We start from the raw sequence: 14,006 nt of genomic DNA on the forward strand, positions 1-14,006 counted from the left end.
TGCAGCTACCCAAACTTTTGGGGGGACTTAATGTGGGAAATCTACTTGCTCGTAATTTGGGACTTCTCTTTAAATGGTTATGGCGGTATTTTCATGAACCCAATGCCCTTTGGCGGCAAGTTATTGAGGCCAAATATAAATACCCACAAGAATTTCGTATGGCTGATTTACTCCCTATTCGTCAAGGAGGGCCATGGAAATCGCTTTGTAACAAAATTCTGCATCACGAGGGTGCGAAAAAACTCTTGATCTCAGGTCCAAGAATGCAAATAGGCAATGGGGAACATACGCTATTCTGGCACGATACATGGGTCAACTGCTCACCATTAAAATCTCAGTTCCCGAGGCTTTTCTCGATAGCATGTCAACCATCAGCAACAGTAGCATCAATGGGTCAAGTTACTGGATCCGGGTGGAGGTGGATGATTCCATAGATGCGGCCCTTCAGAATCCGTGACCAGGAGGAATGGAACTCCCTCCATCAATTGATTGTCCATTTCAGAATTCAAGTTGACAAAGAAGACATCATGGTGTGGGAACCTAACAAGGCAGGTCCTTTCTCGGTTAAATCTTTCCATATGGAGCTGCAGAAAAATGAAATTATGGCCTTGAGAGGGAATCTATGCAAGTCGGCTTCCAGATTATGGAAAGGCCTCGTCCCCTATAAGTTAGAAATATTCTTCTGGTTGGCTCTTCATGAGAAATTAAATACAAAAAAGAAACTTGCTCTCTTACACATCATTCCCATAGAAGAAGTTAACTGTCCTTTTTGCAGCTCATGGCCTGAGGACATAGCCCATCTCTTCTTACACTGTTCTTTTAGCATTGAAATATGGAGCTGGTGGTGGGAAATCTGGGGCTTATCATGGGTATGGCCCGCTTCACTTGAGAAGGCATACGAGCAGTGGTCCTCCCCTATCTGAAGCAAATTCTTCAAAAAAGTCTGGCACGCCATATTTCTAGTGATTTCATGGTCTCTCTGGAAGGAACGAAATAACAGAATTTTTAATGGGAAGTCATTATCTCCCAAAAACCTTCAAATCCTGATCCTAACCCGTCTTTGTTGGTGGATGAAGGCATGGAAAGAATTGTTTCCCTACTCAGTAGATGAGGTTTTGAGAAGCCCGAAATGCCTCCTCTGGAAGATGGAAAGACCATCCCTCAGATCGGTTCTCTCTCATAACAGCCTGAAATGGGTGGTAGGAGCTTCCTCCCTGGAGCAAAATGGATTAATTGGAGGATATCTTCTTAGAGGTGATCACGAAATTCTGTGCTTATTCTCATCCCCCTGTCCTCTTCTTCCTCACAACTCTGCAGTGGTAACTGCTATCCATAGAGCAGTTCAAATTTCTCTTAGTCATGACGTATGTAAGTCTCAGCCCATCAGGATATTAACATCATCATGGCAAGCTCAGCAATGGTGCACTTCCTCCATGGGAGGCCCTCCCAACCTCTCTTTTATACTGAACTTTATCCGCTCTGTCCACAAAAGAGGATTGGTAGTTCATCTAGATTTCATTAGAGGGTGTGAAGAGAATGTCGACATCACTCTCTCCCTCAAAGGTTTAGCTAGATTCTCAAATGTGGTAATGTGGTTGTAATTCTTCTCGCGTTATGTGAGTTTGGCATAAAGTTTTGTTTTGAAATGTACTGATATTGAAAGGATGAATGAAATAGAATAAATTGATCAAAAAAACTATATAAGTACCACGACAGAATTAAGTATATTACTCAAATCTATCAAGCTAAGAATACCAAAGACAAAAGGGTCAATAATGGCATATTACTTAGTCTTCCACATCTGCAACATTGTTCTATCTCCTTGGATGAGGACTCAGCACCACCTCATATGCACACTAATGCATGACTGAACAATTAATATATTCTTCATGTCTTTGTATAAATTCAACATTTTATATGGACGACAATAGTTTTTGTTTCTTTTGAATGAGGACAATAGTTTTTTTTTCTTTTGAAGAGATGATAGTTTCTTAATATCGAGTAGATCTTTGTAGTGTACGTCACTACTGGGTAACAAAGTCACATGAACCGAGTGGAAGAAAGTCATAACTCTACTCAAATCCAAACCTGAAAAATTCTATGTAGACCCAATATATGCCCAGACACATAGAGATCGAATAATCCATACCTTTACCAATACGGGCAATATCCAATAGATTTAGGGAGCGTTTGGTTCGTTAAAAGAAAAGGGAAAGAGTATGAAAAACGGTTACTACAAGGAGAATGGAAAGGGTTTTCCTTTGATTAAAAATTATTGTTTGGTTAGAAACAACAAAGAGAATGAAAAATTATTATTATTTAATAATAATAATATAAAAAATAATAATAAACTTAATATAATAATAATAATAAATAATAATACTAAATAATATAATAATAATAATAATAAATAATAAGAATAATAGATGATAAGAATAATAATAATAAATATTTTTAATAATAATAATAATAAATATAATAAATATTAATAATAATATAAATAATAATCAAAAGAATAATAATTAATAATAATAATAATAATAATAATAATAATAATAATAATAATAATAATAATAATAATAATAATAATAATAATAATAATTGTTACGTAGTGCTAGACTCGTAAATAAATACTACTATCCCCAATAGTAGGTTCTATGATAGGAGACTTGTGCAATAATATGTCTGGACCCAAAACTCGAACATGAGCTCTGCCTTCAGACCTGCAAAAAGGGACCCACCCTCGAGGTTTGGGTGGGTATTTCCCCCTCTGAAGCTTAAGTCATGTATCAAGTGTAAAGGAAACTTTTAGAGAGAAAAAGTAGAGAGAGAGAGAATTTATGGCAGAATAACAGTACATTGCTCTAAAAAACGAACCTTTCCCCTGATTTCAAGGACTAGTTATAGTGTCTGAAATGAATGTTGTACCTTGATTTCACCCTAATTTGGGAGCATCTGATTGGCTAAGCAATAATGCTATGACACGTGGCAATCACTGATTGGAGAGTACACTTCACCTTTTATAAAGCTATTTTTTGTGTATGTTTACTTGGGCCCACACACAGATTGGGCCATAAGAAGAGCTTAATACACCTTTCTTTATCCAGAAAAATGTACTTTACTCCTTATGAGCTTCTGGTTCATGTAATTTACAATAGCAAAGAAGAGTGCCACCTGTAGGGCTGTGATGAGGCCACGTGTCATACCTAGAACCGTTGATTTTTAGGCTACAACAATAATAATGACAGTTTTTTCACTATATACCGCTGATTTTTTTTTTTTTGAACCATATACCCTTCTAACTATTGAAATTCACCATATACCCTTCACTTTTCAAAAATACATCAAACTACCCTTTTGACTAATAGTGCTAGACTTACGTTAGTCATTAACCCCTAATCTCCCTTAAACCTAATTAACTACCCTAAATCCTAAACCCTAAGTAACCCTAAAAACCATAACTAACCCTAAAAGTCCACCAGCCCCCAACCACCCCACCCCCAACAACCTCAGCCTCACTAAACCCTCCTCCCCTCCCCCATAGCTCCCCCTCCCTTTCCCCACAGTCGCGCCTCCCCCTCCCCACAGCCACTCTTCCCCTTCTCCTGATTTCAGCCCGAAATCATGCCCTACCTAACCGCCTCCTCACTCTGCTCCCCTTCTCAAATACAAAAAATTTCTAACATCTTGGTCGGAATTTCAAATCGGAGAAGACGACTTTACAGAGACTTGGATGCGGCTGCGGAGAAGGCCTGGGCGCGAGGGAGGGGCTGGTGGTGTTGGGGGTGCATGGAGGGTACTAATAGGCCTGGGGCTGGGGTTGGGGGTGGGGGTAGGGGAGGGGGTTGACGGTAGTTGTAGGAGGGGCGGGGCTAGTGGGGCTGAGGTTGGGTTGGGGGCTGGTAGTGGGTTAAGGAGAGAGAGAGTTAGGGTTTACTTAGGGTTAGGGTGGGGGTGAGGAAAGGGTGGTGTTTAAGGTTAGGGTATTCAATTAAGGGGTTAGAGTTAGTCCTACAGTTGGATTTAGATTAGTTAATTAGGATTAAAAGGGGGTTTATGGGTTAATGACACATGGAGTCTAACGCCGTTAGTCATTAAGGGTAAGTGAACGTATTTTTTTAAAAAGTGAAGGGTATATGGTGAATTTCAAAAGTTGCAAGGGTATATGGTGCAAAAAAAAATTATCAGGGGTATATGGTGAAAAAACCGTAATAATAATAATAATAATAATAATAATAATAATAATAATAATAATAATAATAATAATAATAATAATAATAATAATAATAATAATAATATAATTATAATAATATGATAATCAGGATTTTTTTAACTAGAATAATACAAACTTTTTTCCGTTCTCTCGCAATAATACAAATTTTTAATTATTTTTAAACAATACAAACTTCACACCAAAATTCCTCCAGTAGGGTAGGTTGAGATGTGACCTTTAAATAGCTAAAATAAAATTTAACAAAATAAAATTCCTTCTCCCCCATGAAACCACTCCTACCCCACCACGAAACCACCCTCCCAGCCACAAAACCTCCTCCTTCCATACTGCCATAGTTGGGTAAGATCACCACACCACCATCAAAATAACCACCACCAGAAAAACTACCACGACTACCACCACCACAAGAGCCAACATTGCACCCAACTCCATTCGGATATTCAATTGACCGGAAATTGTTAAGGTTGGTGGCGGTTGTGGTTTTGGGAGGTGGTGGAGGAGGGGCTTCTGTGGAGGTGCTGGGGGGGAGGACGAAGAGAAAGATTGGTTGAGGGAAGGCTGGGTAGGGTCGGGGGGTTGGGTGGGTGAGGGAAAAAGAATTTTTTTTGTTTTTCAAATATAAATAAAAATTTTAAAAAATCAACCAATAAAAAAGCAACATGTGTCCTTGAGAGTGCCACGTCAGCTTGTTTACCTCCTACAATAAGTTACCAACCGGTATTGCCCTACTGGAGGAATTTTGGTGTGAAGTTTATATTATTTAAAAATAATCAAAAGTTTGTATTATTCTAGTTAAAAAATCTTAATAATAATAATAATAATAATAATAATAATAATAATAATAATAATAATAATAATAATAATAATAATAATAATAATAATAATAATAATAATAGTTGTATGGTAGAGGGATATAGGGTAATCTCAAACCTTGAGGGGTGGTGGAGAATAAATCTAAGGGGAAGGAGGATAATCTTAATAAGAAAAAAGGGTAAAGGATTTGAAAAAAAGCACTAACCAAACACTCACAAAGGGAAACAGGAACTGAATTTTCTTTCCCTTTCTTAAAACCCTCCAACCAAACGCCCTCTTAGTGAGTTTAGGGTCCAAATCAAAATGAATCTCGAACATACTATGAGTTTACGTTTATTTGTTACTTACTTATTATTATATTACTCACTATAAATATTGATTAATATCTTTAAATTCTAAGACAAATCAAACGGTTCAATGCTCAACTAATACCCGGCTTTACATATAAAATGATATATATGCTTTAAAAAAAACATTCTAGATTTGTTATTTATGGCCTTGTGACCTTTACCTTAAGGGAATAAGTTTTATCTTAGATTTTGAATAATATATTCTTTTAGGTTGGATCTGGGTTTCAAAATATTAAACCAGAAAACAGATGCTATTTAAACTTCTAGTCCTAAATCTACCCCAAATCCAATGAATTTCCAGATATTGAACCCATGCATACATCATTAGAAAAGAGTCAAGTCGTCAAATCGAATCCGGTTTCGATCTGTATATAGTCTATGTCCACCCCTCCATAAAAAACTAGTGATAAGAATAGTAGACAATAATAGTATTAATGGTCCCTTCCTTTTTTTTCTCGCTACAGTTAGTTTACACTAACACCACTTTAGAGTGGAGAGTTTGTTTGTAAAAGACCGTCTACTTTTAAATTAAATTAGGCAATGGTGATTCCAATATCAAAAAGAGAATTAGTCCAATAGTAACTAGGTTAATTGTTTTCGGTGACTAATTTAATTTATTTAGTGACTAGGTCTACTTTTATATTAAAATTAAACCGTCTCTTTTAATAATTTTTGTAGAGTGGATGTGATAAATATACTTCTACAACCCAAGGACTCAAGGAGTGTTGAAAGGGTATCCGAATCCACCGGCATAGAAGCATAGTTGCATCATGCATGAGCATGGTTATCGTAAAAGCGGACCTCTTGCGTCTTTCTTCTTGCGGAAAAGAATTATTCCAAAATAAATAACACAAAGTTTTCATATCATCCACCTAATATATAAACTTGATAAATTATAGATTGGATAGATGTAAACAATGTGGCCCATCAAATATGGTAATATTATTATGCGAAATGCGATTCTATTTCCTTGGTTCTGACCTTTCATAAAATTAGTAAGGTACTTTATGCTATAGTCCACTCAAAGTGACTCAACAATAACCATTAATACAATGGCATCATATATTCATATTATATGCTATAATGCTAAGTACATGTGATAAATATACTTCTATTTATTAGCCACTAGCTTGGTGATATAAAGCTCCTAACAACCCCATTACCCCAACTTCTTAAGACAAACAAAGAGCGTGCGTCAATGACGTTCGCACTAATCTGGCTTATGTTTTATTCCCATTATATCAAAGTTAGTCCAGTATTCATGGAGATAATTGGTCACTGTCTACTTTTATACCACATATATGGATAGGAGGACTTATCTTCTTTCGGTGCTTTCTCCATTTTTTTTAAAGTGACACAGAGAAAAAGTGGGAAGTATCGTCAAAGAGCGTAGAGAGAAAAGTTAATTAAGATCACTTATGTTGAGAAAGTGTTTAGGCTAATATGTGTTTAGAATTAAAAGCTTGTGTTTATCATTCATCAATTGAGGGTATTTATACAAGAATTACTAAAATCAATTGAAAATAGTAGGAGTAGCTCCTCTAACTTATATTGTGGTACTTTTTCTCCTCTTTCTCCAATGTGGGACAACTCACATATGCACATACATAGGGACTTGTTTAACTAATTAAATTTGAGTGTTTGATAAAGTAAATAGGTGAAACAATGATGGCAAAAATATAATATATGAGAAAAGTATTCTTTACTAGTTTAAGCTATGTGTCACTTATTGTGACATTTTCCTAAAAGAGAAAAGTGTCACTTATTGAAAACGGGAGAAGTAAAAAGATTTTGCTTTTGTTACATGCAGCTTTTAAGAGCTAAGTTTATGTATTAAACGAATTTTACAAAGTGATGGGAGTATTAATTTTGGAATTCATGACAAAATCACGTTTTTACAGGTCTTATTAACGTTCATGGCTAGCAAAACTAACACGGTCCAAATTAAACGAAATTTGCAAAGTGATGGGAGTATTAATTTTGGAATTCATGATAAAATCACGTTTTTCCAGGTGTTATTAACGTTCATGGCTAGCAAAACTAACATGATCCAAACTAAACGAATTTTGCAAAGTGATGGGAGTATTAATTCTGGAATTCATGATAAAATCACGTTTGTACAAGTGTTATTAATGTTCATGACTAGCAAAACTAATCCGATCTAAATTAATGCCTTGAATCTTTGAGGTTTGTACCTTATAATATATTTTGAGGTTGTGGAGTCAAATACGGCTAGAAGAATTTTGGGTGAAAATTGCCGGTGTCCTTCCTCTTTTTAAATGATCTTGCTTGTTAAATTAGATCTGTGTGAGCCTGTGAGGTTCCAATTCGATGAGCATCTCTCCTTACCATACAACGAAATACATATAAATAAAATAATAAAAGAAATAGATAGCATAACCTTGGGTCCTTGGGCCCTTGGGGTCGAACAATATGTTCGGTGTACATGCCTAATAGTACTTGGACAAATACAGATTTCGGGATAGGTTTGCTACATGGGCTGGTGCAAATTTGGTCCAGTTGTGTAGATCATCTTTGGGTTGGTTAAAAATCGAGTATTGCAATATGTGGTTAGAGTTTAACAAAATGGGCCAAACTGTTGAGAGTTGCCGATCAGTGATGGGCTGCATAAGGGAAATTAGATTCTAAGTTTCTAGTCAGTGTTAGTTTTTATAAAGGAAACCAATGTTGAGCTGTTTTAATGCATTACTTTAAGAAAAAAGTTCCTATGTGGAAGAATTTGAAGGTGTTGCTATTCTTGCTAATACAAATACGTAAGTTTCGTACTTAGGCCTGTTCTCTTCGGCATAAAACAAGTGAATTGAACTGAACTGAATTGATTGGAGCTGAATTGAATTGAATTGAATTGAATTGAACTGAATTAAATTAAATTGAATTAAATTAAATGTAATAAATATTTAAATAATATTTAAACAATAATAATATGAATATTAAACAATAATTATGATGATAAGTAATAATAATGAATAATAATGATAGTATTTTGGATATTTTTAAATGATAGTTATAAATAAATAATATTAATAATTAATGATAATAATGATAATTAATAATTATTATTTTATATTATTTGTATTAATATTAATACCTGATAATGATTATATAATAACAATAATATCTAAGAAGTAAATTAATATTACTATTTTAATAATTAGATGTAATATAATAATATTTAGTAATAAAAAGATTTATTGGATTGGACAGCAAAAATTGCATCATAAACCGTTTTGATGCGATTTGATTGGTTTATGGGTTAAAAATGTTAGTTTATTTGTGTTTTGACCTAAACTTTATTCCTCCTAATAATAATAGTAATAATAATGAGTAAAGCTATAATAAACAAAATAATATATAGAAATAATAATAATAATAGTTAATAGTAATGATATATAAATAAATAATAATAATATGAGTAATTAGTAAAATAAATTATACCAATATACTAATAATATTTAACAAAATGGTTATAAAAGAATGGAGCTGAACTGAACTGAAAATACGCTGGGGAGAACAGGCCGTTAATGGAGTGAAGTAAGTAAGACCATTTTTCCCTAAAACAAAAAGTAAGACCATATTCTTGTCACCAAATCTTTAAAAAAAAAGTAATTATTTAAAATGATTATATCATTTTTTGTGTATGCAGTTTAACTTATTAATATTAGCATTTTTTGCATGCTATATGGTAAGTTATGCTTGCTGAAATCTCTACTCTAATAAAAAGAATGGGCACGTGCGTATCATGTAACATGTTAACGTTTTTTTTTCTCAATTAGTTATTCATCAGTGTTACAAAAAATTTGATTCGAACATACATTAATAATTATATTTTATTATTTTAAAATACATTTTTCTTAAATCAATCTGTCCATCATTATTCAAATATACTTCCTCCGTTCTTTTTTTACTATAACAATTACCATTTTAGGTGGTCTGACAACTATTGCAACAATTCCACTTTTGGTGTAAAAAGCAACTTTAGTTGACATTATTATACTTTATCTTACTAAACTCTCATTAATTATTCACCTTTTACTTTATAAAGTGATCATTCGCTCTCCTACTCTAGTAAATTAAAGGGTACCATTATGCTTAATTTACCCACATTTTTCATTTCCTTGAAAATTGTGCCCAAACCCAGTGTTGCAAAAGAACGGAGGTAGTAGTATCAAGAGAAAGAAATATACAACAAAAAAAGCTTGTGTCCAAATAAAGTGAAAGAATTTGTATATCAGGTTCAATCGTTGAATATTAATAAAGTGAAAGACTTTGATTTATATAATTGAGATCATCGAATAATAATCAATATTTAGGTTTTATAATATTATCTGTATAATTATTAATGTGAAATTGAAGTTTTTTGTGTTTCTTATAATTGTGACAATCAAGTTATTTTGTCATTTTAATTTTTTATCAAAGTTTTTCATACATATGTAAGAAGAGGAAATCATTCTCCTTAGTTTAATATTTAATTGAAATTTCGAATTCAATTTCATTGTTAACTTGTTCAATATTTATGGTAAGTAGGAAGAAGAAAGGATTATTTAATATATATGACATTTTAAATTCATTAAAAGTACATCAAGCTTTTTGTAAGGGGTACACCCTCTTCCCCCCCCCCCTTTTTTTTTGCTAAGCAAGTGATTATATTAATTGGAGCAAACATTATAACCTACAAGGCTACAACCAACAAAGAGGAAGCGAACCAACTAGGTTGGACCCCTTTAACTCAAAGTTAGTTCACAAGCTAACAAGTAATTCATACAACTCTAACACTTTTACATCAGTTCAATGCAGGTTATTAAACCATAATTGGTCTCTTCTAGACACCTTTTGTGGCATCACAGCTAGAATCCTAGCTCTAACAACTCCTTTAACTTCTTCACATGTTCTCTAAATGCTGCTAGGCACACAAGCTTCCCAATATACTTTATTTCGAGCGTGCCATATAAAGTAGAATAGAGCAGTAAGGCTGGCCTGAATAAGATCTTTCTGAAACTTAGATCTGCCACTATTCTTCACCCATCTCAAAAGTTGTTGTAAGTCCAATGTTGTTGCCTGGATGTTCAACCAAGCTTTGATATGTGTTAAGCAGTTGGTACTGAATTCACACCTGAAAGAAAGGTGGGCATGATCTTCTATAATTGCATCACAAATCAAACATTAAGCTGAATTACAAACTCCAAAACTTGTCAATCTTGCTGTAGTTTGCAGTTTCTGTTGCATAGACAACCACATTATAAACCTATGCTTAGGGACATTGAGCCTATTCCATACAATAGTACTGCATCTGACTTTCTCAGTTTCACCTATTAACTTCTCATAGACTGATTTGATTGAGTAATGGTCCATTTGCACCAAATCATCTTGTGTGAGAACTTGCTTCAATTGCTCCTTCACCCTACAAATCTTTTTCCGGTATCAACTAGCCCCTGCATTAGGCTTATAGCTCCACCAATCAGCTCCTTCAATATACACAGAATGAATCCACTTTAACCAAACACTATCCTGTTTGGTTGACATAGCTCATACATACTTTCCTAGACTTGCTATGTTCCATGAAACTATGTCTCTGAATCCTTATCCTCCTGCATTTTTATGAGCACACAATTTCTCCCAAGCTACAACTCCTATTTTGCTACAATAAGCATGGTCACTCTCTCTTCTAGTGAGGGCTTGTGTGTGTAGGCTCAATGATATATTTGTGAAGTACTACTTTGTAGATTGTACATTTGTATTTTTATTTTTTGATTAGGAAAGATAATTGGTCCGAAGACCAACCCCTGCTAGACTAGTAGCCTCCTGGGACACCATCTCAGAGGCTGGGTACAAGGCTAAACAGTACAAAAGTAAATTCCCCAACATCATGTTAGGATGAGGATTTGAACCCTGAGCAGTGCCTTGGAATTCGGGTTGGTACTCCACTGAGCTACCACCCCTCCCTCATATTCTTCATTTGTATGAGTTGTGTAAGATGATCTAATGAAGTAACTAGTTTTTAGGTCCACGCTATGTTCGGATAATTATAGTTTTTATATATTAATATCTTACTTTGAAATTATAACACCAAATATTATTTAGTTTAGTGGTTAAAACATTAATAAATAGTAACTTAAAGTCATGAAATCAAATATTATAGCATTTTCTAAATATTTATTATTATATGTAGAGTACTTGAAATAATTAAACACTTTAAGGAAGAGAGTCACGTGAAACAGTTCCTTGATTAATAACGTCTTTTATTATATTAGTATAAATTTACCTTCTAAATATTATTACTACGATTTATTGGGTGATTGTGTTGTCCTTTAGTATGTAGCTTCATGGAAGTTACATTATGTACTACCAAGAAAAACCATTTTACAAAACCTATATTCCCTATAAAATTTATATAAATCTAATGTTCCAATATGGAGTAATACGTTGAACTCATAGAACCACGAGTTTGGCCACTTGTTAACAAAACCCTTTAAATATGGTTAGAAAAGATGAGTTAGAGAGAGGAAAGTTTAGTAATGGTCATCACTCATCAGCGGGAGAAGATGACAAGTATTCTGATAAGTGATAACAAACGCAAAATGGTTGGAAAAAGCCAATTATATCAGTCTGCAAGCTCCATATCCACAGCACAAGTTTCAGGCTTTTAGTTATCGTTACACGTCGTAGCAAGATAAATCCAAACATGAAAAGAATGATAAAGAAATGGGAAATATATATTGCGCCCTCATTTTTGAATTAATGCGGTTTCATAATTGTATAAGATATAGGATAAGAAAATCAAGTGGGAGGTCGTGTCTAGTCTACTTCCCTAATTATGAGGTTGGGTATTCGATTTTTACTCACTTTCACATTTACTATCTTCAATTTATATGTGGTGTTAAGGGTGAGGTATAGGACATGCTTAAGAGTTTCATGGTTCCTATTGAAGGTCCAATGATACCGATTACAATAGGTTAAAATTGATTATTAAAGTGAAAATATAAGTTGTTTTTTTTTTTTTAGTAAATTGTCCCTTCTCTATCCACAATAATATATAGAATTATTTGTTAAACTGGTCTCATTCTATAATCAAATCAGACTTCGCTCCTTAGTTTACTATCAAAAACATGTCAATAAAAAAGAGAACGAATAAGTCATTTTATTTTTATTGTTGTGCTTTTATATCATTATGATTCAACATATGGTTACTATTATGCTTTATATCATTATGATTCAACATATGATTACTATTATATACTAGCAATTATAGATGGGCATGGGTAGAGTTGGGCATGGGTAGAGTTGGGGAACCCGACCAGATCTTATACCTAGATCCTACAATTTTAGTCGAACCTAGATTCGGGCCCTATCCCTATGGGTCTAGAAAATCTGGATCTAGACGAAGATCCTTAGGGTTTGTAGGGTCTAGAATCTAGCTTATTTACGTTATTTTTGTCAAATTTTCAATACCATTTTTATTTCTTGACTTTTGATAGTGTTTATTATCAGTAGAGTTTGGGGTATAGGTCTAGGGTCTTGGGGTCCAAATGGCAAAAGTTCAAATTTCATGATAAATAATTAAATTTCTCTAAAAATATGAAAGGCAAAAAAAATGTTAAATAACTTTAGTGTTCAAGTATAGGATCTAAGTAGGATCTGGGTTTAGAATATTAACAGACTATACCCTAAGAAGTTTACTTGGACCTAGACCCAGATCCTAAAATTAGGGACAGGTTTAATAGGGTCTGATTAGGGTCTTGGACCCATACCCATCCCTACTAACAATATCGTATACAAATTTAACAAAGAAGTTATAGAATTTTGGTTTATTAGTAGATAGTTTTTCATCTAATCTTGAAATGCTATGTTATTTGTAATTTTGCGATTGTATGAGCTTGACATGAAATCAAGCTCATTGTAAGAGAAAAACTCCCACACGTGTATCCTATAATCAATATCATTTTGTTATAATAGAATACGTGAGGTTCACTATTTCCTCTAATTCTAATGGCGTTCCTAATAGTTAATAAATTAGTCTCTAGCTCCCATTTATATAATTACTAATATATTAAAAGGTGTTTTTAACTAAAAAAAAAACATCACGTGGCATTTTCACTTAGTTTGTTTTACAGTTTTACTACACATGATTCTATACAAAATAAAAGATGCTTTGTATACTATTTGATTCCATGACCTTCAAATTTATATGCTAAAGTCTTAACAACTAAATCAAATGATATTTGGTGACATCAATTTAAAGTAAATTCTTAATAATAAAAAACTATAAGTATCTAGGGCATAACCCGGACCTACAAAACTGTTTTATACTAATATAATGTTAACATTTTTTTCACCTTACTCAAAAGACACTTTTGATGGTTGTTATATTGACTAGCATTTATTGATAAAGTTTGCTAAAAGTTCGTATTGATTTCATAAATATAGATATATTAATCTAACAATAACAATGGAAGATCCTACAGAATGATATTTATATTCATATATGGTATAAGATTTGATCACATGACTTTAAATTTAGATATTAAAGTCTTATTAACTAAAAAATCAAGTAATATTTGATGCTATGATTTAAAGAAAAATACTAATACATG

The sequence above is a fragment of the Beta vulgaris genome, chromosome 8 (assembly GCF_026745355.1).
Source record: "Beta vulgaris subsp. vulgaris cultivar EL10 chromosome 8, EL10.2, whole genome shotgun sequence".
NCBI classification, from domain to species: Eukaryota; Viridiplantae; Streptophyta; class Magnoliopsida; order Caryophyllales; family Amaranthaceae; genus Beta; species Beta vulgaris.